Genomic DNA, 25,571 nt, shown 5'->3' with positions numbered 1-25,571 from the left:
GAACAGGTTGTTAAAGGGTTATTTATACATACTTAGGTTTAAAGTAACACCTCGCCAAAATTAGAGCAAGTGACTATGACCTAGTTGATTTTATTACTTTTCTACTCAAACGTGTGGGCCTATGGATAGACTTACACTTAATCTTACTAGATTCAGCAATACTTTGACGCTGGGAGTTAACTAAAGACTTGCAGCTTGTTTTTAAGACTTGTTTCACGACTTGCGGGCAAACTGAACGTTCAAACGTCTGATAAACACATTGAACAAACCGATTCCGTGAAGATTAACTTCCCTCTTTCAAAACTGGCCTGGTTAGTACTTGGATGGGAGACCGCCTGGGAATCCCAGGTGCTGTAAGCTTTTAATACCTGCTTCAGCCAGCAGGGGGCGCTGTAACCTCCTGCTATGCACTGCAGTTCTTTTTTTATTTGTCTATCATTGCTTCTACTTTCCTACAAAGTAGCTTACACTGAATTTTGATTGGGGATCATCTATAGCATATATAGGGACTGATTGTAATAATTATGAATTTTCATATAATTAGTAAGTGTTCCTTTGTGATTCCTAATGGAGGATTGTTTTTTTTAATGATTAGTTACAATGGAGAATGTGAGGGGATCAAATATGTATGCCCCACAGGGTTATGATTTCTACATGAAACATTGCAATGGCTGATTTATTCATTTGTCATTCAAGATTACCTCAAAACAAGTAAGTGGTGATAAAAACATAATTTCGAGTTGTCCCTTATATCTTAATCAATCACTGCTTAGGCTACTATAATAATCCTAAATCTTGTGTGCCTTAATGCAACATTTAAACTTATTTCTGCTGTTCACTGTTCACAAGTTTGCAGTATTGAAAACCTTAATAAATCCACAGTAAAAGTGACGATGCAAAATGGTCAACTTCTGAAAAATCGTCAATTGATTCTGAAAAAATATTGATTGATAAGTAAGCATCACTTGTTTGCAGGTTTTTTTTAAATTCAATCTTAATAGTAATCATTTATAATAATTCCTGATTTGGTGTAAATGTTTATTATTGATGTGAAAACATTTATAATGATGGTGAATATTTCCAGTTGAATCAAATGTATAATATGGCTACCAGAGTGTTGTGGGGAAGTAAAGAGTAACCTAAGTACAAGTAATTAAAATATGTTAATGCAGTAGTCCTTACGTAAGTAGGCTACATGTACTTTTTGAATGTAAAACTGAACTTTGAAAACAGCCTCCAGAGAGCGTAATATGTATTAATACTCACTGAAAACATTGATGAAAATTGCAACAAAAAAAAAGAGGACAGACTGCCAAATAAAATCATGTTTCATTTTCCACTGGCCTGTTTCTCTCAGTCCTTTCTCCACTAGTGAGGCAACAGCGCCCTCTTCTGGCTAAAGGAGGTATTAAAAGCTTACAGCACCTGGTATTCCCAGGCGGTCTCCCATCCAAGTACTAACCAGGCCCGACCCTGTTTAGCTTCCGAGATCGGACGAGATCGGGCGTGTTCAGGGTGGTATGGCCGTAAGCGAATGAACAGGTTGTTAAAGGGTTATTTATACATACTTAGGTTTAAAGTAACACCTCGCCAAAATTAGAGCAAGTGACTATGACCTAGTTGATTTTATTACTTTTCTACTCAAACGTGTGGGCCTATGGATAGACTTACACTTAATCTTACTAGATTCAGCAATACTTTGACGCTGGGAGTTAACTAAAGACTTGCAGCTTGTTTTTAAGACTTGTTTCACGACTTGCGGGCAAACTGAACGTTCAAACGTCTGATAAACACATTGAACAAACCGATTCCGTGAAGATTAACTTCCCTCTTTCAAAACTGGCCTGGTTAGTACTTGGATGGGAGACCGCCTGGGAATCCCAGGTGCTGTAAGCTTTTAATACCTGCTTCAGCCAGCAGGGGGCGCTGTAACCTCCTGCTATGCACTGCAGTTCTTTTTTTATTTGTCTATCATTGCTTCTACTTTCCTACAAAGTAGCTTACACTGAATTTTGATTGGGGATCATCTATAGCATATATAGGGACTGATTGTAATAATTATGAATTTTCATATAATTAGTAAGTGTTCCTTTGTGATTCCTAATGGAGGATTGTTTTTTTTAATGATTAGTTACAATGGAGAATGTGAGGGGATCAAATATGTATGCCCCACAGGGTTATGATTTCTACATGAAACATTGCAATGGCTGATTTATTCATTTGTCATTCAAGATTACCTCAAAACAAGTAAGTGGTGATAAAAACATAATTTCGAGTTGTCCCTTATATCTTAATCAATCACTGCTTAGGCTACTATAATAATCCTAAATCTTGTGTGCCTTAATGCAACATTTAAACTTATTTCTGCTGTTCACTGTTCACAAGTTTGCAGTATTGAAAACCTTAATAAATCCACAGTAAAAGTGACGATGCAAAATGGTCAACTTCTGAAAAATCGTCAATTGATTCTGAAAAAATATTGATTGATAAGTAAGCATCACTTGTTTGCAGGTTTTTTTTAAATTCAATCTTAATAGTAATCATTTATAATAATTCCTGATTTGGTGTAAATGTTTATTATTGATGTGAAAACATTTATAATGATGGTGAATATTTCCAGTTGAATCAAATGTATAATATGGCTACCAGAGTGTTGTGGGGAAGTAAAGAGTAACCTAAGTACAAGTAATTAAAATATGTTAATGCAGTAGTCCTTACGTAAGTAGGCTACATGTACTTTTTGAATGTAAAACTGAACTTTGAAAACAGCCTCCAGAGAGCGTAATATGTATTAATACTCACTGAAAACATTGATGAAAATTGCAACAAAAAAAAAGAGGACAGACTGCCAAATAAAATCATGTTTCATTTTCCACTGGCCTGTTTCTCTCAGTCCTTTCTCCACTAGTGAGGCAACAGCGCCCTCTTCTGGCTAAAGGAGGTATTAAAAGCTTACAGCACCTGGTATTCCCAGGCGGTCTCCCATCCAAGTACTAACCAGGCCCGACCCTGCTTAGCTTCCGAGATCGGACGAGATCGGGCGTGTTCAGGGTGGTATGGCCGTAAGCGAATGAACAGGTTGTTAAAGGGTTATTTATACATACTTAGGTTTAAAGTAACACCTCGCCAAAATTAGAGCAAGTGACTATGACCTAGTTGATTTTATTACTTTTCTACTCAAACGTGTGGGCCTATGGATAGACTTACACTTAATCTTACTAGATTCAGCAATACTTTGACGCTGGGAGTTAACTAAAGACTTGCAGCTTGTTTTTAAGACTTGTTTCACGACTTGCGGGCAAACTGAACGTTCAAACGTCTGATAAACACATTGAACAAACCGATTCCGTGAAGATTAACTTCCCTCTTTCAAAACTGGCCTGGTTAGTACTTGGATGGGAGACCGCCTGGGAATCCCAGGTGCTGTAAGCTTTTAATACCTGCTTCAGCCAGCAGGGGGCGCTGTAACCTCCTGCTATGCACTGCAGTTCTTTTTTTATTTGTCTATCATTGCTTCTACTTTCCTACAAAGTAGCTTACACTGAATTTTGATTGGGGATCATCTATAGCATATATAGGGACTGATTGTAATAATTATGAATTTTCATATAATTAGTAAGTGTTCCTTTGTGATTCCTAATGGAGGATTGTTTTTTTTAATGATTAGTTACAATGGAGAATGTGAGGGGATCAAATATGTATGCCCCACAGGGTTATGATTTCTACATGAAACATTGCAATGGCTGATTTATTCATTTGTCATTCAAGATTACCTCAAAACAAGTAAGTGGTGATAAAAACATAATTTCGAGTTGTCCCTTATATCTTAATCAATCACTGCTTAGGCTACTATAATAATCCTAAATCTTGTGTGCCTTAATGCAACATTTAAACTTATTTCTGCTGTTCACTGTTCACAAGTTTGCAGTATTGAAAACCTTAATAAATCCACAGTAAAAGTGACGATGCAAAATGGTCAACTTCTGAAAAATCGTCAATTGATTCTGAAAAAATATTGATTGATAAGTAAGCATCACTTGTTTGCAGGTTTTTTTTAAATTCAATCTTAATAGTAATCATTTATAATAATTCCTGATTTGGTGTAAATGTTTATTATTGATGTGAAAACATTTATAATGATGGTGAATATTTCCAGTTGAATCAAATGTATAATATGGCTACCAGAGTGTTGTGGGGAAGTAAAGAGTAACCTAAGTACAAGTAATTAAAATATGTTAATGCAGTAGTCCTTACGTAAGTAGGCTACATGTACTTTTTGAATGTAAAACTGAACTTTGAAAACAGCCTCCAGAGAGCGTAATATGTATTAATACTCACTGAAAACATTGATGAAAATTGCAACAAAAAAAAAGAGGACAGACTGCCAAATAAAATCATGTTTCATTTTCCACTGGCCTGTTTCTCTCAGTCCTTTCTCCACTAGTGAGGCAACAGCGCCCTCTTCTGGCTAAAGGAGGTATTAAAAGCTTACAGCACCTGGTATTCCCAGGCGGTCTCCCATCCAAGTACTAACCAGGCCCGACCCTGCTTAGCTTCCGAGATCGGACGAGATCGGGCGTGTTCAGGGTGGTATGGCCGTAAGCGAATGAACAGGTTGTTAAAGGGTTATTTATACATACTTAGGTTTAAAGTAACACCTCGCCAAAATTAGAGCAAGTGACTATGACCTAGTTGATTTTATTACTTTTCTACTCAAACGTGTGGGCCTATGGATAGACTTACACTTAATCTTACTAGATTCAGCAATACTTTGACGCTGGGAGTTAACTAAAGACTTGCAGCTTGTTTTTAAGACTTGTTTCACGACTTGCGGGCAAACTGAACGTTCAAACGTCTGATAAACACATTGAACAAACCGATTCCGTGAAGATTAACTTCCCTCTTTCAAAACTGGCCTGGTTAGTACTTGGATGGGAGACCGCCTGGGAATCCCAGGTGCTGTAAGCTTTTAATACCTGCTTCAGCCAGCAGGGGGCGCTGTAACCTCCTGCTATGCACTGCAGTTCTTTTTTTATTTGTCTATCATTGCTTCTACTTTCCTACAAAGTAGCTTACACTGAATTTTGATTGGGGATCATCTATAGCATATATAGGGACTGATTGTAATAATTATGAATTTTCATATAATTAGTAAGTGTTCCTTTGTGATTCCTAATGGAGGATTGTTTTTTTTAATGATTAGTTACAATGGAGAATGTGAGGGGATCAAATATGTATGCCCCACAGGGTTATGATTTCTACATGAAACATTGCAATGGCTGATTTATTCATTTGTCATTCAAGATTACCTCAAAACAAGTAAGTGGTGATAAAAACATAATTTCGAGTTGTCCCTTATATCTTAATCAATCACTGCTTAGGCTACTATAATAATCCTAAATCTTGTGTGCCTTAATGCAACATTTAAACTTATTTCTGCTGTTCACTGTTCACAAGTTTGCAGTATTGAAAACCTTAATAAATCCACAGTAAAAGTGACGATGCAAAATGGTCAACTTCTGAAAAATCGTCAATTGATTCTGAAAAAATATTGATTGATAAGTAAGCATCACTTGTTTGCAGGTTTTTTTTAAATTCAATCTTAATAGTAATCATTTATAATAATTCCTGATTTGGTGTAAATGTTTATTATTGATGTGAAAACATTTATAATGATGGTGAATATTTCCAGTTGAATCAAATGTATAATATGGCTACCAGAGTGTTGTGGGGAAGTAAAGAGTAACCTAAGTACAAGTAATTAAAATATGTTAATGCAGTAGTCCTTACGTAAGTAGGCTACATGTACTTTTTGAATGTAAAACTGAACTTTGAAAACAGCCTCCAGAGAGCGTAATATGTATTAATACTCACTGAAAACATTGATGAAAATTGCAACAAAAAAAAAGAGGACAGACTGCCAAATAAAATCATGTTTCATTTTCCACTGGCCTGTTTCTCTCAGTCCTTTCTCCACTAGTGAGGCAACAGCGCCCTCTTCTGGCTAAAGGAGGTATTAAAAGCTTACAGCACCTGGTATTCCCAGGCGGTCTCCCATCCAAGTACTAACCAGGCCCGACCCTGCTTAGCTTCCGAGATCGGACGAGATCGGGCGTGTTCAGGGTGGTATGGCCGTAAGCGAATGAACAGGTTGTTAAAGGGTTATTTATACATACTTTGGTTTAAAGTAACACCTCGCCAAAATTAGAGCAAGTGACTATGACCTAGTTGATTTTATTACTTTTCTACTCAAACGTGTGGGCCTATGGATAGACTTACACTTAATCTTACTAGATTCAGCAATACTTTGATGCTGGGAGTTAACTAAAGACTTGCAGCTTGTTTTTAAGACTTGTTTCACGACTTGCGGGCAAACTGAACGTTCAAACGTCTGATAAACACATTGAACAAACCGATTCCGTGAAGATTAACTTCCCTCTTTCAAAACTGGCCTGGTTAGTACTTGGATGGGAGACCGCCTGGGAATCCCAGGTGCTGTAAGCTTTTAATACCTGCTTCAGCCAGCAGGGGGCGCTGTAACCTCCTGCTATGCACTGCAGTTCTTTTTTTATTTGTCTATCATTGCTTCTACTTTCCTACAAAGTAGCTTACACTGAATTTTGATTGGGGATCATCTATAGCATATATAGGGACTGATTGTAATAATTATGAATTTTCATATAATTAGTAAGTGTTCCTTTGTGATTCCTAATGGAGGATTGTTTTTTTTAATGATTAGTTACAATGGAGAATGTGAGGGGATCAAATATGTATGCCCCACAGGGTTATGATTTCTACATGAAACATTGCAATGGCTGATTTATTCATTTGTCATTCAAGATTACCTCAAAACAAGTAAGTGGTGATAAAAACATAATTTCGAGTTGTCCCTTATATCTTAATCAATCACTGCTTAGGCTACTATAATAATCCTAAATCTTGTGTGCCTTAATGCAACATTTAAACTTATTTCTGCTGTTCACTGTTCACAAGTTTGCAGTATTGAAAACCTTAATAAATCCACAGTAAAAGTGACGATGCAAAATGGTCAACTTCTGAAAAATCGTCAATTGATTGATAAGTAAGCATCACTTGTTTGCAGGTTTTTTTTAAATTCAATCTTAATAGTAATCATTTATAATAATTCCTGATTTGGTGTAAATGTTTATTATTGATGTGAAAACATTTATAATGATGGTGAATATTTCCAGTTGAATCAAATGTATAATATGGCTACCAGAGTGTTGTGGGGAAGTAAAGAGTAACCTAAGTACAAGTAATTAAAATATGTTAATGCAGTAGTCCTTACTTAAGTAGGCTACATGTACTTTTTGAATGTAAAACTGAACTTTGAAAACAGCCTCCAGAGAGCGTAATATGTATTAATACTCACTGAAAACATTGATGAAAATTGCAACAAAAAAAAAAAAAGAGAGGACAGACTGCCAAATAAAATCATGTTTCATTTTCCACTGGCCTGTTTCTCTCAGTCCTTTCTCCACTAGTGAGGCAACAGCGCCCTCTTCTGGCTAAAGGAGGTATTAAAAGCTTACAGCACCTGGTATTCCCAGGCGGTCTCCCATCCAAGTACTAACCAGGCCCAACCCTGCTTAGCTTCCGAGATCGGACGAGATCGGGCGTGTTCAGGGTGGTATGGCCGTAAGCGAATGAACAGGTTGTTAAAGGGTTATTTATACATACTTAGGTTTAAAGTAACACCTCGCCAAAATTAGAGCAAGTGACTATGACCTAGTTGATTTTATTACTTTTCTACTCAAACGTGTGGGCCTATGGATAGACTTACACTTAATCTTACTAGATTCAGCAATACTTTGACGCTGGGAGTTAACTAAAGACTTGCAGCTTGTTTTTAAGACTTGTTTCACGACTTGCGGGCAAACTGAACGTTCAAACGTCTGATAAACACATTGAACAAACCGATTCCGTGAAGATTAACTTCCCTCTTTCAAAACTGGCCTGGTTAGTACTTGGATGGGAGACCGCCTGGGAATCCCAGGTGCTGTAAGCTTTTAATACCTGCTTCAGCCAGCAGGGGGCGCTGTAACCTCCTGCTATGCACTGCAGTTCTTTTTTTATTTGTCTATCATTGCTTCTACTTTCCTACAAAGTAGCTTACACTGAATTTTGATTGGGGATCATCTATAGCATATATAGGGACTGATTGTAATAATTATGAATTTTCATATAATTAGTAAGTGTTCCTTTGTGATTCCTAATGGAGGATTGTTTTTTTTAATGATTAGTTACAATGGAGAATGTGAGGGGATCAAATATGTATGCCCCACAGGGTTATGATTTCTACATGAAACATTGCAATGGCTGATTTATTCATTTGTCATTCAAGATTACCTCAAAACAAGTAAGTGGTGATAAAAACATAATTTCGAGTTGTCCCTTATATCTTAATCAATCACTGCTTAGGCTACTATAATAATCCTAAATCTTGTGTGCCTTAATGCAACATTTAAACTTATTTCTGCTGTTCACTGTTCACAAGTTTGCAGTATTGAAAACCTTAATAAATCCACAGTAAAAGTGACGATGCAAAATGGTCAACTTCTGAAAAATCGTCAATTGATTCTGAAAAAATATTGATTGATAAGTAAGCATCACTTGTTTGCAGGTTTTTTTTAAATTCAATCTTAATAGTAATCATTTATAATAATTCCTGATTTGGTGTAAATGTTTATTATTGATGTGAAAACATTTATAATGATGGTGAATATTTCCAGTTGAATCAAATGTATAATATGGCTACCAGAGTGTTGTGGGGAAGTAAAGAGTAACCTAAGTACAAGTAATTAAAATATGTTAATGCAGTAGTCCTTACTTAAGTAGGCTACATGTACTTTTTGAATGTAAAACTGAACTTTGAAAACAGCCTCCAGAGAGCGTAATATGTATTAATACTCACTGAAAACATTGATGAAAATTGCAACAACAAAAAAAAAAGAGAGGACAGACTGCCAAATAAAATCATGTTTCATTTTCCACTGGCCTGTTTCTCTCAGTCCTTTCTCCACTAGTGAGGCAACAGCGCCCTCTTCTGGCTAAAGGAGGTATTAAAAGCTTACAGCACCTGGTATTCCCAGGCGGTCTCCCATCCAAGTACTAACCAGGCCCGACCCTGCTTAGCTTCCGAGATCGGACGAGATCGGGCGTGTTCAGGGTGGTATGGCCGTAAGCGAATGAACAGGTTGTTAAAGGGTTATTTATACATACTTAGGTTTAAAGTAACACCTCGCCAAAATTAGAGCAAGTGACTATGACCTAGTTGATTTTATTACTTTTCTACTCAAACGTGTGGGCCTATGGATAGACTTACACTTAATCTTACTAGATTCAGCAATACTTTGACGCTGGGAGTTAACTAAAGACTTGCAGCTTGTTTTTAAGACTTGTTTCACGACTTGCGGGCAAACTGAACGTTCAAACGTCTGATAAACACATTGAACAAACCGATTCCGTGAAGATTAACTTCCCTCTTTCAAAACTGGCCTGGTTAGTACTTGGATGGGAGACCGCCTGGGAATCCCAGGTGCTGTAAGCTTTTAATACCTGCTTCAGCCAGCAGGGGGCGCTGTAACCTCCTGCTATGCACTGCAGTTCTTTTTTTATTTGTCTATCATTGCTTCTACTTTCCTACAAAGTAGCTTACACTGAATTTTGATTGGGGATCATCTATAGCATATATAGGGACTGATTGTAATAATTATGAATTTTCATATAATTAGTAAGTGTTCCTTTGTGATTCCTAATGGAGGATTGTTTTTTTTAATGATTAGTTACAATGGAGAATGTGAGGGGATCAAATATGTATGCCCCACAGGGTTATGATTTCTACATGAAACATTGCAATGGCTGATTTATTCATTTGTCATTCAAGATTACCTCAAAACAAGTAAGTGGTGATAAAAACATAATTTCGAGTTGTCCCTTATATCTTAATCAATCACTGCTTAGGCTACTATAATAATCCTAAATCTTGTGTGCCTTAATGCAACATTTAAACTTATTTCTGCTGTTCACTGTTCACAAGTTTGCAGTATTGAAAACCTTAATAAATCCACAGTAAAAGTGACGATGCAAAATGGTCAACTTCTGAAAAATCGTCAATTGATTCTGAAAAAATATTGATTGATAAGTAAGCATCACTTGTTTGCAGGTTTTTTTTAAATTCAATCTTAATAGTAATCATTTATAATAATTCCTGATTTGGTGTAAATGTTTATTATTGATGTGAAAACATTTATAATGATGGTGAATATTTCCAGTTGAATCAAATGTATAATATGGCTACCAGAGTGTTGTGGGGAAGTAAAGAGTAACCTAAGTACAAGTAATTAAAATATGTTAATGCAGTAGTCCTTACTTAAGTAGGCTACATGTACTTTTTGAATGTAAAACTGAACTTTGAAAACAGCCTCCAGAGAGCGTAATATGTATTAATACTCACTGAAAACATTGATGAAAATTGCAACAACAAAAAAAAAAGAGAGGACAGACTGCCAAATAAAATCATGTTTCATTTTCCACTGGCCTGTTTCTCTCAGTCCTTTCTCCACTAGTGAGGCAACAGCGCCCTCTTCTGGCTAAAGGAGGTATTAAAAGCTTACAGCACCTGGTATTCCCAGGCGGTCTCCCATCCAAGTACTAACCAGGCCCGACCCTGCTTAGCTTCCGAGATCGGACGAGATCGGGCGTGTTCAGGGTGGTATGGCCGTAAGCGAATGAACAGGTTGTTAAAGGGTTATTTATACATACTTAGGTTTAAAGTAACACCTCGCCAAAATTAGAGCAAGTGACTATGACCTAGTTGATTTTATTACTTTTCTACTCAAACGTGTGGGCCTATGGATAGACTTACACTTAATCTTACTAGATTCAGCAATACTTTGACGCTGGGAGTTAACTAAAGACTTGCAGCTTGTTTTTAAGACTTGTTTCACGACTTGCGGGCAAACTGAACGTTCAAACGTCTGATAAACACATTGAACAAACCGATTCCGTGAAGATTAACTTCCCTCTTTCAAAACTGGCCTGGTTAGTACTTGGATGGGAGACCGCCTGGGAATCCCAGGTGCTGTAAGCTTTTAATACCTGCTTCAGCCAGCAGGGGGCGCTGTAACCTCCTGCTATGCACTGCAGTTCTTTTTTTATTTGTCTATCATTGCTTCTACTTTCCTACAAAGTAGCTTACACTGAATTTTGATTGGGGATCATCTATAGCATATATAGGGACTGATTGTAATAATTATGAATTTTCATATAATTAGTAAGTGTTCCTTTGTGATTCCTAATGGAGGATTGTTTTTTTTAATGATTAGTTACAATGGAGAATGTGAGGGGATCAAATATGTATGCCCCACAGGGTTATGATTTCTACATGAAACATTGCAATGGCTGATTTATTCATTTGTCATTCAAGATTACCTCAAAACAAGTAAGTGGTGATAAAAACATAATTTCGAGTTGTCCCTTATATCTTAATCAATCACTGCTTAGGCTACTATAATAATCCTAAATCTTGTGTGCCTTAATGCAACATTTAAACTTATTTCTGCTGTTCACTGTTCACAAGTTTGCAGTATTGAAAACCTTAATAAATCCACAGTAAAAGTGACGATGCAAAATGGTCAACTTCTGAAAAATCGTCAATTGATTCTGAAAAAATATTGATTGATAAGTAAGCATCACTTGTTTGCAGGTTTTTTTTAAATTCAATCTTAATAGTAATCATTTATAATAATTCCTGATTTGGTGTAAATGTTTATTATTGATGTGAAAACATTTATAATGATGGTGAATATTTCCAGTTGAATCAAATGTATAATATGGCTACCAGAGTGTTGTGGGGAAGTAAAGAGTAACCTAAGTACAAGTAATTAAAATATGTTAATGCAGTAGTCCTTACGTAAGTAGGCTACATGTACTTTTTGAATGTAAAACTGAACTTTGAAAACAGCCTCCAGAGAGCGTAATATGTATTAATACTCACTGAAAACATTGATGAAAATTGCAACAACAACAAAAAAAGAGAGGACAGACTGCCAAATAAAATCATGTTTCATTTTCCACTGGCCTGTTTCTCTCAGTCCTTTCTCCACTAGTGAGGCAACAGCGCCCTCTTCTGGCTAAAGGAGGTATTAAAAGCTTACAGCACCTGGTATTCCCAGGCTGTCTCCCATCCAAGTACTAACCAGGCCCGACCCTGCTTAGCTTCCGAGATCGGACGAGATCGGGCGTGTTCAGGGTGGTATGGCCGTAAGTGAATGAACAGGTTGTTAAAGGGTTATTTATACATACTTAGGTTTAAAGTAACACCTCGCCAAAATTAGAGCAAGTGACTATGACCTAGTTGATTTTATTACTTTTCTACTCAAACGTGTGGGCCTATGGATAGACTTACACTTAATCTTACTAGATTCAGCAATACTTTGACGCTGGGAGTTAACTAAAGACTTGCAGCTTGTTTTTAAGACTTGTTTCACGACTTGCGGGCAAACTGAACTTTCAAACGTCTGATAAACACATTGAACAAACCGATTCCGTGAAGATTAACTTCCCTCTTTCAAAACTGGCCTGGTTAGTACTTGGATGGGAGACCGCCTGGGAATCCCAGGTGCTGTAAGCTTTTAATACCTGCTTCAGCCAGCAGGGGGCGCTGTAACCTCCTGCTATGCACTGCAGTTCTTTTTTTATTTGTCTATCATTGCTTCTACTTTCCTACAAAGTAGCTTACACTGAATTTTGATTGGGGATCATCTATAGCATATATAGGGACTGATTGTAATAATTATGAATTTTCATATAATTAGTAAGTGTTCCTTTGTGATTCCTAATGGAGGATTGTTTTTTTTAATGATTAGTTACAATGGAGAATGTGAGGGGATCAAATATGTATGCCCCACAGGGTTATGATTTCTACATGAAACATTGCAATGGCTGATTTATTCATTTGTCATTCAAGATTACCTCAAAACAAGTAAGTGGTGATAAAAACATAATTTCGAGTTGTCCCTTATATCTTAATCAATCACTGCTTAGGCTACTATAATAATCCTAAATCTTGTGTGCCTTAATGCAACATTTAAACTTATTTCTGCTGTTCACTGTTCACAAGTTTGCAGTATTGAAAACCTTAATAAATCCACAGTAAAAGTGACGATGCAAAATGGTCAACTTCTGAAAAATCGTCAATTGATTCTGAAAAAATATTGATTGATAAGTAAGCATCACTTGTTTGCAGGTTTTTTTTAAATTCAATCTTAATAGTAATCATTTATAATAATTCCTGATTTGGTGTAAATGTTTATTATTGATGTGAAAACATTTATAATGATGGTGAATATTTCCAGTTGAATCAAATGTATAATATGGCTACCAGAGTGTTGTGGGGAAGTAAAGAGTAACCTAAGTACAAGTAATTAAAATATGTTAATGCAGTAGTCCTTACGTAAGTAGGCTACATGTACTTTTTGAATGTAAAACTGAACTTTGAAAACAGCCTCCAGAGAGCGTAATATGTATTAATACTCACTGAAAACATTGATGAAAATTGCAACAACAAAAAAAAAAGAGAGGACAGACTGCCAAATAAAATCATGTTTCATTTTCCACTGGCCTGTTTCTCTCAGTCCTTTCTCCACTAGTGAGGCAACAGCGCCCTCTTCTGGCTAAAGGAGGTATTAAAAGCTTACAGCACCTGGTATTCCCAGGCGGTCTCCCATCCAAGTACTAACCAGGCCCGACCCTGCTTAGCTTCCGAGATCGGACGAGATCGGGCGTGTTCAGGGTGGTATGGCCGTAAGCGAATGAACAGGTTGTTAAAGGGTTATTTATACATACTTAGGTTTAAAGTAACACCTCGCCAAAATTAGAGCAAGTGACTATGACCTAGTTGATTTTATTACTTTTCTACTCAAACGTGTGGGCCTATGGATAGACTTACACTTAATCTTACTAGATTCAGCAATACTTTGACGCTGGGAGTTAACTAAAGACTTGCAGCTTGTTTTTAAGACTTGTTTCACGACTTGCGGGCAAACTGAACGTTCAAACGTCTGATAAACACATTGAACAAACCGATTCCGTGAAGATTAACTTCCCTCTTTCAAAACTGGCCTGGTTAGTACTTGGATGGGAGACCGCCTGGGAATCCCAGGTGCTGTAAGCTTTTAATACCTGCTTCAGCCAGCAGGGGGCGCTGTAACCTCCTGCTATGCACTGCAGTTCTTTTTTTATTTGTCTATCATTGCTTCTACTTTCCTACAAAGTAGCTTACACTGAATTTTGATTGGGGATCATCTATAGCATATATAGGGACTGATTGTAATAATTATGAATTTTCATATAATTAGTAAGTGTTCCTTTGTGATTCCTAATGGAGGATTGTTTTTTTTAATGATTAGTTACAATGGAGAATGTGAGGGGATCAAATATGTATGCCCCACAGGGTTATGATTTCTACATGAAACATTGCAATGGCTGATTTATTCATTTGTCATTCAAGATTACCTCAAAACAAGTAAGTGGTGATAAAAACATAATTTCGAGTTGTCCCTTATATCTTAATCAATCACTGCTTAGGCTACTATAATAATCCTAAATCTTGTGTGCCTTAATGCAACATTTAAACTTATTTCTGCTGTTCACTGTTCACAAGTTTGCAGTATTGAAAACCTTAATAAATCCACAGTAAAAGTGACGATGCAAAATGGTCAACTTCTGAAAAATCGTCAATTGATTCTGAAAAAATATTGATTGATAAGTAAGCATCACTTGTTTGCAGGTTTTTTTTAAATTCAATCTTAATAGTAATCATTTATAATAATTCCTGATTTGGTGTAAATGTTTATTATTGATGTGAAAACATTTATAATGATGGTGAATATTTCCAGTTGAATCAAATGTATAATATGGCTACCAGAGTGTTGTGGGGAAGTAAAGAGTAACCTAAGTACAAGTAATTAAAATATGTTAATGCAGTAGTCCTTACTTAAGTAGGCTACATGTACTTTTTGAATGTAAAACTGAACTTTGAAAACAGCCTCCAGAGAGCGTAATATGTATTAATACTCACTGAAAACATTGATGAAAATTGCAACAACAAAAAAAAAAGAGAGGACAGACTGCCAAATAAAATCATGTTTCATTTTCCACTGGCCTGTTTCTCTCAGTCCTTTCTCCACTAGTGAGGCAACAGCGCCCTCTTCTGGCTAAAGGAGGTATTAAAAGCTTACAGCACCTGGTATTCCCAGGCGGTCTCCCATCCAAGTACTAACCAGGCCCGACCCTGCTTAGCTTCCGAGATCGGACGAGATCGGGCGTGTTCAGGGTGGTATGGCCGTAAGCGAATGAACAGGTTGTTAAAGGGTTATTTATACATACTTAGGTTTAAAGTAACACCTCGCCAAAATTAGAGCAAGTGACTATGACCTAGTTGATTTTATTACTTTTCTACTCAAACGTGTGGGCCTATGGATAGACTTACACTTAATCTTACTAGATTCAGCAATACTTTGACGCTGGGAGTTAACTAAAGACTTGCAGCTTGTTTTTAAGACTTGTTTCACGACTTGCGGGCAAACTGAACGTTCAAACGTCTGATAAACACATTGAACAAACCGATTCCGTGAAGATTAACTTCCCTCTTTCAAAACTGGCCTGGTTAGTACTTGGATGGGAGACCGCCTGGGAATCCCAGGTGCTGTAAGCTTTTAATACCTGCTTCAGCCAGCAGGGGGCGCTGTAACCTCCTGCTATGCACTGCAGTTCTTTTTTTATTTGTCTATCATTGCTTCTACTTTCCTACAAAGTAGCTTACACTGAATTTTGATTGGGGATCATCTATAGCATATATAGGGACTGATTGTAATAATTATGAATTTTCATATAATTAGTAAGTGTTCCTTTGTGATTCCTAATGGAGGATTGTTTTTTTTAATGATTAGTTACAATGGAGAATGTGAGGGGATCAAATATGTATGCCCCACAGGGTTATGATTTCTACATGAAACATTGCAATGGCTGATTTATTCATTTGTCATTCAAGATTACCTCAAAACAAGTAAGTGGTGATAAAAACATAATTTCGAGTTGTCCCTTATATCTTAATCAATCACTGCTTAGGCTACTATAATAATCCTAAATCTTGTGTGCCTTAATGCAACATTTAAACTTATTTCTGCTGTTCACTGTTCACAAGTTTGCAGTATTGAAAACCTTAATAAATCCACAGTAAAAGTGACGATGCAAAATGGTCAACTTCTGAAAAATCGTCAATTGATTCTGAAAAAATATTGATTGATAAGTAAGCATCACTTGTTTGCAGGTTTTTTTTAAATTCAATCTTAATAGTAATCATTTATAATAATTCCTGATTTGGTGTAAATGTTTATTATTGATGTGAAAACATTTATAATGATGGTGAATATTTCCAGTTGAATCAAATGTATAATATGGCTACCAGAGTGTTGTGGGGAAGTAAAGAGTAACCTAAGTACAAGTAATTAAAATATGTTAATGCAGTAGTCCTTACTTAAGTAGGCTACATGTACTTTTTGAATGTAAAACTGAACTTTGAAAACAGCCTCCAGAGAGCGTAATATGTATTAATACTCACTGAAAACATTGATGAAAATTGCAACAACAAAAAAAAAAGAGAGGACAGACTGCCAAATAAAATCATGTTTCATTTTCCACTGGCCTGTTTCTCTCAGTCCTTTCTCCACTAGTGAGGCAACAGCGCCCTCTTCTGGCTAAAGGAGGTATTAAAAGCTTACAGCACCTGGTATTCCCAGGCGGTCTCCCATCCAAGTACTAACCAGGCCCGACCCTGCTTAGCTTCCGAGATCGGACGAGATCGGGCGTGTTCAGGGTGGTATGGCCGTAAGCGAATGAACAGGTTGTTAAAGGGTTATTTATACATACTTAGGTTTAAAGTAACACCTCGCCAAAATTAGAGCAAGTGACTATGACCTAGTTGATTTTATTACTTTTCTACTCAAACGTGTGGGCCTATGGATAGACTTACACTTAATCTTACTAGATTCAGCAATACTTTGACGCTGGGAGTTAACTAAAGACTTGCAGCTTGTTTTTAAGACTTGTTTCACGACTTGCGGGCAAACTGAACGTTCAAACGTCTGATAAACACATTGAACAAACCGATTCCGTGAAGATTAACTTCCCTCTTTCAAAACTGGCCTGGTTAGTACTTGGATGGGAGACCGCCTGGGAATCCCAGGTGCTGTAAGCTTTTAATACCTGCTTCAGCCAGCAGGGGGCGCTGTAACCTCCTGCTATGCACTGCAGTTCTTTTTTTATTTGTCTATCATTGCTTCTACTTTCCTACAAAGTAGCTTACACTGAATTTTGATTGGGGATCATCTATAGCATATATAGGGACTGATTGTAATAATTATGAATTTTCATATAATTAGTAAGTGTTCCTTTGTGATTCCTAATGGAGGATTGTTTTTTTTAATGATTAGTTACAATGGAGAATGTGAGGGGATCAAATATGTATGCCCCACAGGGTTATGATTTCTACATGAAACATTGCAATGGCTGATTTATTCATTTGTCATTCAAGATTACCTCAAAACAAGTAAGTGGTGATAAAAACATAATTTCGAGTTGTCCCTTATATCTTAATCAATCACTGCTTAGGCTACTATAATAATCCTAAATCTTGTGTGCCTTAATGCAACATTTAAACTTATTTCTGCTGTTCACTGTTCACAAGTTTGCAGTATTGAAAACCTTAATAAATCCACAGTAAAAGTGACGATGCAAAATGGTCAACTTCTGAAAAATCGTCAATTGATTCTGAAAAAATATTGATTGATAAGTAAGCATCACTTGTTTGCAGGTTTTTTTTAAATTCAATCTTAATAGTAATCATTTATAATAATTCCTGATTTGGTGTAAATGTTTATTATTGATGTGAAAACATTTATAATGATGGTGAATATTTCCAGTTGAATCAAATGTATAATATGGCTACCAGAGTGTTGTGGGGAAGTAAAGAGTAACCTAAGTACAAGTAATTAAAATATGTTAATGCAGTAGTCCTTACGTAAGTAGGCTACATGTACTTTTTGAATGTAAAACTGAACTTTGAAAACAGCCTCCAGAGAGCGTAATATGTATTAATACTCACTGAAAACATTGATGAAAATTGCAACAACAACAAAAAAAGAGAGGACAGACTGCCAAATAAAATCATGTTTCATTTTCCACTGGCCTGTTTCTCTCAGTCCTTTCTCCACTAGTGAGGCAACAGCGCCCTCTTCTGGCTAAAGGAGGTATTAAAAGCTTACAGCACCTGGTATTCCCAGGCGGTCTCCCATCCAAGTACTAACCAGGCCCGACCCTGCTTAGCTTCCGAGATCGGACGACATCGGGCGTGTTCAGGGTGGTATGGCCGTAAGCGAATAAACAGGTTGTTAAAGGGTTATTTATACATACTTAGGTTTAAAGTAACACCTCGCCAAAATTAGAGCAAGTGACTATGACCTAGTTGATTTTATTACTTTTCTACTCAAACGTGTGGGCCTATGGATAGACTTACACTTAATCTTACTAGATTCAGCAATACTTTGACGCTGGGAGTTAACTAAAGACTTGCAGCTTGTTTTTAAGACTTGTTTCACGACTTGCGGGCAAACTGAACGTTCAAACGTCTGATAAACACATTGAACAAACCGATTCCGTGAAGATTAACTTCCCTCTTTCAAAACTGGCCTGGTTAGTACTTGGATGGGAGACCGCCTGGGAATCCCAGGTGCTGTAAGCTTTTAATACCTGCTTCAGCCAGCAGGGGGCGCTGTAACCTCCTGCTATGCACTGCAGTTCTTTTTTTATTTGTCTATCATTGCTTCTACTTTCCTACAAAGTAGCTTACACTGAATTTTGATTGGGGATCATCTATAGCATATATAGGGACTGATTGTAATAATTATGAATTTTCATATAATTAGTAAGTGTTCCTTTGTGATTCCTAATGGAGGATTGTTTTTTTTAATGATTAGTTACAATGGAGAATGTGAGGGGATCAAATATGTATGCCCCACAGGGTTATGATTTCTACATGAAACATTGCAATGGCTGATTTATTCATTTGTCATTCAAGATTACCTCAAAACAAGTAAGTGGTGATAAAAACATAATTTCGAGTTGTCCCTTATATCTTAATCAATCACTGCTTAGGCTACTATAATAATCCTAAATCTTGTGTGCCTTAATGCAACATTTAAACTTATTTCTGCTGTTCACTGTTCACAAGTTTGCAGTATTGAAAACCTTAATAAATCCACAGTAAAAGTGACGATGCAAAATGGTCAACTTCTGAAAAATCGTCAATTGATTCTGAAAAAATATTGATTGATAAGTAAGCATCACTTGTTTGCAGGTTTTTTTTAAATTCAATCTTAATAGTAATCATTTATAATAATTCCTGATTTGGTGTAAATGTTTATTATTGATGTGAAAACATTTATAATGATGGTGAATATTTCCAGTTGAATCAAATGTATAATATGGCTACCAGAGTGTTGTGGGGAAGTAAAGAGTAACCTAAGTACAAGTAATTAAAATATGTTAATGCAGTAGTCCTTACGTAAGTAGGCTACATGTACTTTTTGAATGTAAAACTGAACTTTGAAAACAGCCTCCAGAGAGCGTAATATGTATTAATACTCACTGAAAACATTGATGAAAATTGCAACAACAAAAAAAAAAGAGAGGACAGACTGCCAAATAAAATCATGTTTCATTTTCCACTGGCCTGTTTCTCTCAGTCCTTTCTCCACTAGTGAGGCAACAGCGCCCTCTTCTGGCTAAAGGAGGTATTAAAAGCTTACAGCACCTGGTATTCCCAGGCGGTCTCCCATCCAAGTACTAACCAGGCCCGACCCTGCTTAGCTTCCGAGATCGGACGAGATCGGGCGTGTTCAGGGTGGTATGGCCGTAAGCGAATGAACAGGTTGTTAAAGGGTTATTTATACATACTTAGGTTTAAAGTAACACCTCGCCAAAATTAGAGCAAGTGACTATGACCTAGTTGATTTTATTACTTTTCTACTCAAACGTGTGGGCCTATGGATAGACTTACACTTAATCTTACTAGATTCAGCAATACTTTGACGCTGGGAGTTAACTAAAGACTTGCAGCTTGTTTTTAAGACTTGTTTCACGACTTGCGGGCAAACTGAACGTTCAAACGTCTGATAAACACATTGAACAAACCGATTCCGTGAAGATTAACTTCCCTCTTTCAAAACTGGCCTGGTTAGTACTTGGATGGGAGACCGCCTGGGAATCCCAGGTGCTGTAAGCTTTTAATACCTGCTTCAGCCAGCAGGGGGCGCTGTAACCTCCTGCTATGCACTGCAGTTCTTTTTTTATTTGTCTATCATTGCTTCTACTTTCCTACAAAGTAGCTTACACTGAATTTTGATTGGGGATCATCTATAGCATATATAGGGACTGATTGTAATAATTATGAATTTTCATATAATTAGTAAGTGTTCCTTTGTGATTCCTAATGGAGGATTGTTTTTTTTAATGATTAGTTACAATGGAGAATGTGAGGGGATCAAATATGTATGCCCCACAGGGTTATGATTTCTACATGAAACATTGCAATGGCTGATTTATTCATTTGTCATTCAAGATTACCTCAAAACAAGTAAGTGGTGATAAAAACATAATTTCGAGTTGTCCCTTATATCTTAATCAATCACTGCTTAGGCTACTATAATAATCCTAAATCTTGTGTGCCTTAATGCAACATTTAAACTTATTTCTGCTGTTCACTGTTCACAAGTTTGCAGTATTGAAAACCTTAATAAATCCACAGTAAAAGTGACGATGCAAAATGGTCAACTTCTGAAAAATCGTCAATTGATTCTGAAAAAATATTGATTGATAAGTAAGCATCACTTGTTTGCAGGTTTTTTTTAAATTCAATCTTAATAGTAATCATTTATAATAATTCCTGATTTGGTGTAAATGTTTATTATTGATGTGAAAACATTTATAATGATGGTGAATATTTCCAGTTGAATCAAATGTATAATATGGCTACCAGAGTGTTGTGGGGAAGTAAAGAGTAACCTAAGTACAAGTAATTAAAATATGTTAATGCAGTAGTCCTTACTTAAGTAGGCTACATGTACTTTTTGAATGTAAAACTGAACTTTGAAAACAGCCTCCAGAGAGCGTAATATGTATTAATACTCACTGAAAACATTGATGAAAATTGCAACAACAAAAAAAAAAGAGAGGACAGACTGCCAAATAAAATCATGTTTCATTTTCCACTGGCCTGTTTCTCTCAGTCCTTTCTCCACTAGTGAGGCAACAGCGCCCTCTTCTGGCTAAAGGAGGTATTAAAAGCTTACAGCACCTGGTATTCCCAGGCGGTCTCCCATCCAAGTACTAACCAGGCCCGACCCTGCTTAGCTTCCGAGATCGGACGAGATCGGGCGTGTTCAGGGTGGTATGGCCGTAAGCGAATGAACAGGTTGTTAAAGGGTTATTTATACATACTTAGGTTTAAAGTAACACCTCGCCAAAATTAGAGCAAGTGACTATGACCTAGTTGATTTTATTACTTTTCTACTCAAACGTGTGGGCCTATGGATAGACTTACACTTAATCTTACTAGATTCAGCAATACTTTGACGCTGGGAGTTAACTAAAGACTTGCAGCTTGTTTTTAAGACTTGTTTCACGACTTGCGGGCAAACTGAACGTTCAAACGTCTGATAAACACATTGAACAAACCGATTCCGTGAAGATTAACTTCCCTCTTTCAAAACTGGCCTGGTTAGTACTTGGATGGGAGACCGCCTGGGAATCCCAGGTGCTGTAAGCTTTTAATACCTGCTTCAGCCAGCAGGGGGCGCTGTAACCTCCTGCTATGCACTGCAGTTCTTTTTTTATTTGTCTATCATTGCTTCTACTTTCCTACAAAGTAGCTTACACTGAATTTTGATTGGGGATCATCTATAGCATATATAGGGACTGATTGTAATAATTATGAATTTTCATATAATTAGTAAGTGTTCCTTTGTGATTCCTAATGGAGGATTGTTTTTTTTAATGATTAGTTACAATGGAGAATGTGAGGGGATCAAATATGTATGCCCCACAGGGTTATGATTTCTACATGAAACATTGCAATGGCTGATTTATTCATTTGTCATTCAAGATTACCTCAAAACAAGTAAGTGGTGATAAAAACATAATTTCGAGTTGTCCCTTATATCTTAATCAATCACTGCTTAGGCTACTATAATAATCCTAAATCTTGTGTGCCTTAATGCAACATTTAAACTTATTTCTGCTGTTCACTGTTCACAAGTTTGCAGTATTGAAAACCTTAATAAATCCACAGTAAAAGTGACGATGCAAAATGGTCAACTTCTGAAAAATCGTCAATTGATTCTGAAAAAATATTGATTGATAAGTAAGCATCACTTGTTTGCAGGTTTTTTTTAAATTCAATCTTAATAGTAATCATTTATAATAATTCCTGATTTGGTGTAAATGTTTATTATTGATGTGAAAACATTTATAATGATGGTGAATATTTCCAGTTGAATCAAATGTATAATATGGCTACCAGAGTGTTGTGGGGAAGTAAAGAGTAACCTAAGTACAAGTAATTAAAATATGTTAATGCAGTAGTCCTTACTTAAGTAGGCTACATGTACTTTTTGAATGTAAAACTGAACTTTGAAAACAGCCTCCAGAGAGCGTAATATGTATTAATACTCACTGAAAACATTGATGAAAATTGCAACAACAAAAAAAAAAGAGAGGACAGACTGCCAAATAAAATCATGTTTTATTTTCCACTGGCCTGTTTCTCTCAGTCCTTTCTCCACTAGTGAGGCAACAGCGCCCTCTTCTGGCTAAAGGAGGTATTAAAAGCTTACAGCACCTGGTATTCCCAGGCGGTCTCCCATCCAAGTACTAACCAGGCCCGACCCTGCTTAGCTTCCGAGATCGGACGAGATCGGGCGTGTTCAGGGTGGTATGGCCGTAAGCGAATGAACAGGTTGTTAAAGGGTTATTTATACATACTTAGGTTTAAAGTAACACCTCGCCAAAATTAGAGCAAGTGACTATGACCTAGTTGATTTTATTACTTTTCTACTCAAACGTGTGGGCCTATGGATAGACTTACACTTAATCTTACTAGATTCAGCAATACTTTGACGCTGGGAGTTAACTAAAGACTTGCAGCTTGTTTTTAAGACTTGTTTCACGACTTGCGGGCAAACTGAACGTTCAAACGTCTGATAAACACATTGAACAAACCGATTCCGTGAAGATTAACTTCCCTCTTTCAAAACTGGCCTGGTTAGTACTTGGATGGGAGACCGCCTGGGAATCCCAGGTGCTGTAAGCTTTTAATACCTGCTTCAGCCAGCAGGGGGCGCTGTAACCTCCTGCTATGCACTGCAGTTCTTTTTTTATTTGTCTATCATTGCTTCTACTTTCCTACAAAGTAGCTTACACTGAATTTTGATTGGGGATCATCTATAGCATATATAGGGACTGATTGTAATAATTATGAATTTTCATATAATTAGTAAGTGTTCCTTTGTGATTCCTAATGGAGGATTGTTTTTTTTAATGATTAGTTACAATGGAGAATGTGAGGGGATCAAATATGTATGCCCCACAGGGTTATGATTTCTACATGAAACATTGCAATGGCTGATTTATTCATTTGTCATTCAAGATTACCTCAAAACAAGTAAGTGGTGATAAAAACATAATTTCGAGTTGTCCCTTATATCTTAATCAATCACTGCTTAGGCTACTATAATAATCCTAAATCTTGTGTGCCTTAATGCAACATTTAAACTTATTTCTGCTGTTCACTGTTCACAAGTTTGCAGTATTGAAAACCTTAATAAATCCACAGTAAAAGTGACGATGCAAAATGGTCAACTTCTGAAAAATCGTCAATTGATTCTGAAAAAATATTGATTGATAAGTAAGCATCACTTGTTTGCAGGTTTTTTTTAAATTCAATCTTAATAGTAATCATTTATAATAATTCCTGATTTGGTGTAAATGTTTATTATTGATGTGAAAACATTTATAATGATGGTGAATATTTCCAGTTGAATCAAATGTATAATATGGCTACCAGAGTGTTGTGGGGAAGTAAAGAGTAACCTAAGTACAAGTAATTAAAATATGTTAATGCAGTAGTCCTTACTTAAGTAGGCTACATGTACTTTTTGAATGTAAAACTGAACTTTGAAAACAGCCTCCAGAGAGCGTAATATGTATTAATACTCACTGAAAACATTGATGAAAATTGCAACAACAAAAAAAAAAGAGAGGACAGACTGCCAAATAAAATCATGTTTCATTTTCCACTGGCCTGTTTCTCTCAGTCCTTTCTCCACTAGTGAGGCAACAGCGCCCTCTTCTGGCTAAAGGAGGTATTAAAAGCTTACAGCACCTGGTATTCCCAGGCGGTCTCCCATCCAAGTACTAACCAGGCCCGACCCTGCTTAGCTTCTGAGATCGGACGAGATCGGGCGTGTTCAGGGTGGTATGGCCGTAAGCGAATGAACAGGTTGTTAAAGGGTTATTTATACATACTTAGGTTTAAAGTAACACCTCGCCAAAATTAGAGCAAGTGACTATGACCTAGTTGATTTTATTACTTTTCTACTCAAACGTGTGGGCCTATGGATAGACTTACACTTAATCTTACTAGATTCAGCAATACTTTGACGCTGGGAGTTAACTAAAGACTTGCAGCTTGTTTTTAAGACTTGTTTCACGACTTGCGGGCAAACTGAACGTTCAAACGTCTGATAAACACATTGAACAAACCGATTCCGTGAAGATTAACTTCCCTCTTTCAAAACTGGCCTGGTTAGTACTTGGATGGGAGACCGCCTGGGAATCCCAGGTGCTGTAAGCTTTTAATACCTGCTTCAGCCAGCAGGGGGCGCTGTAACCTCCTGCTATGCACTGCAGTTCTTTTTTTATTTGTCTATCATTGCTTCTACTTTCCTACAAAGTAGCTTACACTGAATTTTGATTGGGGATCATCTATAGCATATATAGGGACTGATTGTAATAATTATGAATTTTCATATAATTAGTAAGTGTTCCTTTGTGATTCCTAATGGAGGATTGTTTTTTTTAATGATTAGTTACAATGGAGAATGTGAGGGGATCAAATATGTATGCCCCACAGGGTTATGATTTCTACATGAAACATTGCAATGGCTGATTTATTCATTTGTCATTCAAGATTACCTCAAAACAAGTAAGTGGTGATAAAAACATAATTTCGAGTTGTCCCTTATATCTTAATCAATCACTGCTTAGGCTACTATAATAATCCTAAATCTTGTGTGCCTTAATGCAACATTTAAACTTATTTCTGCTGTTCACTGTTCACAAGTTTGCAGTATTGAAAACCTTAATAAATCCACAGTAAAAGTGACGATGCAAAATGGTCAACTTCTGAAAAATCGTCAATTGATTCTGAAAAA

At 36.6% G+C, this 25,571-nt stretch overlaps 16 non-coding genes across 16 annotated transcripts; all 16 read right to left on the bottom strand.

Moving 5' to 3' along the window:
* Positions 1-1,413: 1,413 nt before the first annotated feature.
* LOC136181382 (5S ribosomal RNA) lies at positions 1,414-1,532 on the bottom strand. Its single transcript, XR_010667731.1, has one exon. It is a non-coding gene; the product is annotated as a 5S ribosomal RNA (ribosomal RNA).
* Positions 1,533-2,949: 1,417 nt separating this feature from the next.
* Positions 2,950-3,068, bottom strand: LOC136182040 (5S ribosomal RNA). Its single transcript, XR_010668358.1, has one exon. It is a non-coding gene; the product is annotated as a 5S ribosomal RNA (ribosomal RNA).
* A 1,417-nt stretch (positions 3,069-4,485) lies between these two features.
* LOC136182039 (5S ribosomal RNA) lies at positions 4,486-4,604 on the bottom strand. Its single transcript, XR_010668357.1, has one exon. It is a non-coding gene; the product is annotated as a 5S ribosomal RNA (ribosomal RNA).
* A 1,417-nt stretch (positions 4,605-6,021) lies between these two features.
* LOC136182038 (5S ribosomal RNA) lies at positions 6,022-6,140 on the bottom strand. Its single transcript, XR_010668356.1, has one exon. It is a non-coding gene; the product is annotated as a 5S ribosomal RNA (ribosomal RNA).
* Positions 6,141-7,546: 1,406 nt separating this feature from the next.
* Positions 7,547-7,665, bottom strand: LOC136182059 (5S ribosomal RNA). The gene has a single exon (XR_010668377.1). It is a non-coding gene; the product is annotated as a 5S ribosomal RNA (ribosomal RNA).
* A 1,423-nt stretch (positions 7,666-9,088) lies between these two features.
* LOC136182037 (5S ribosomal RNA) lies at positions 9,089-9,207 on the bottom strand. Its single transcript, XR_010668355.1, has one exon. It is a non-coding gene; the product is annotated as a 5S ribosomal RNA (ribosomal RNA).
* Positions 9,208-10,630: 1,423 nt separating this feature from the next.
* LOC136182035 (5S ribosomal RNA) lies at positions 10,631-10,749 on the bottom strand. The gene has a single exon (XR_010668353.1). It is a non-coding gene; the product is annotated as a 5S ribosomal RNA (ribosomal RNA).
* Positions 10,750-12,172: 1,423 nt separating this feature from the next.
* On the bottom strand, positions 12,173-12,291 carry LOC136181813 (5S ribosomal RNA). The gene has a single exon (XR_010668160.1). It is a non-coding gene; the product is annotated as a 5S ribosomal RNA (ribosomal RNA).
* Positions 12,292-13,714: 1,423 nt separating this feature from the next.
* LOC136182034 (5S ribosomal RNA) lies at positions 13,715-13,833 on the bottom strand. Its single transcript, XR_010668352.1, has one exon. It is a non-coding gene; the product is annotated as a 5S ribosomal RNA (ribosomal RNA).
* Positions 13,834-15,256: 1,423 nt separating this feature from the next.
* Positions 15,257-15,375, bottom strand: LOC136182033 (5S ribosomal RNA). Its single transcript, XR_010668351.1, has one exon. It is a non-coding gene; the product is annotated as a 5S ribosomal RNA (ribosomal RNA).
* A 1,423-nt stretch (positions 15,376-16,798) lies between these two features.
* Positions 16,799-16,917, bottom strand: LOC136182032 (5S ribosomal RNA). The gene has a single exon (XR_010668350.1). It is a non-coding gene; the product is annotated as a 5S ribosomal RNA (ribosomal RNA).
* Positions 16,918-18,340: 1,423 nt separating this feature from the next.
* LOC136181783 (5S ribosomal RNA) lies at positions 18,341-18,459 on the bottom strand. The gene has a single exon (XR_010668130.1). It is a non-coding gene; the product is annotated as a 5S ribosomal RNA (ribosomal RNA).
* A 1,423-nt stretch (positions 18,460-19,882) lies between these two features.
* Positions 19,883-20,001, bottom strand: LOC136182031 (5S ribosomal RNA). The gene has a single exon (XR_010668349.1). It is a non-coding gene; the product is annotated as a 5S ribosomal RNA (ribosomal RNA).
* A 1,423-nt stretch (positions 20,002-21,424) lies between these two features.
* On the bottom strand, positions 21,425-21,543 carry LOC136182030 (5S ribosomal RNA). The gene has a single exon (XR_010668348.1). It is a non-coding gene; the product is annotated as a 5S ribosomal RNA (ribosomal RNA).
* Positions 21,544-22,966: 1,423 nt separating this feature from the next.
* LOC136182029 (5S ribosomal RNA) lies at positions 22,967-23,085 on the bottom strand. Its single transcript, XR_010668347.1, has one exon. It is a non-coding gene; the product is annotated as a 5S ribosomal RNA (ribosomal RNA).
* A 1,423-nt stretch (positions 23,086-24,508) lies between these two features.
* Positions 24,509-24,627, bottom strand: LOC136181649 (5S ribosomal RNA). The gene has a single exon (XR_010667996.1). It is a non-coding gene; the product is annotated as a 5S ribosomal RNA (ribosomal RNA).
* Positions 24,628-25,571: the final 944 nt, after the last annotated feature.

The sequence above is a fragment of the Labrus bergylta genome, chromosome 13 (assembly GCF_963930695.1).
Source record: "Labrus bergylta chromosome 13, fLabBer1.1, whole genome shotgun sequence".
Taxonomy (NCBI): Eukaryota; Metazoa; Chordata; class Actinopteri; order Labriformes; family Labridae; genus Labrus; species Labrus bergylta.
This window is presented reverse-complemented; position numbering and strand designations above follow the sequence as displayed.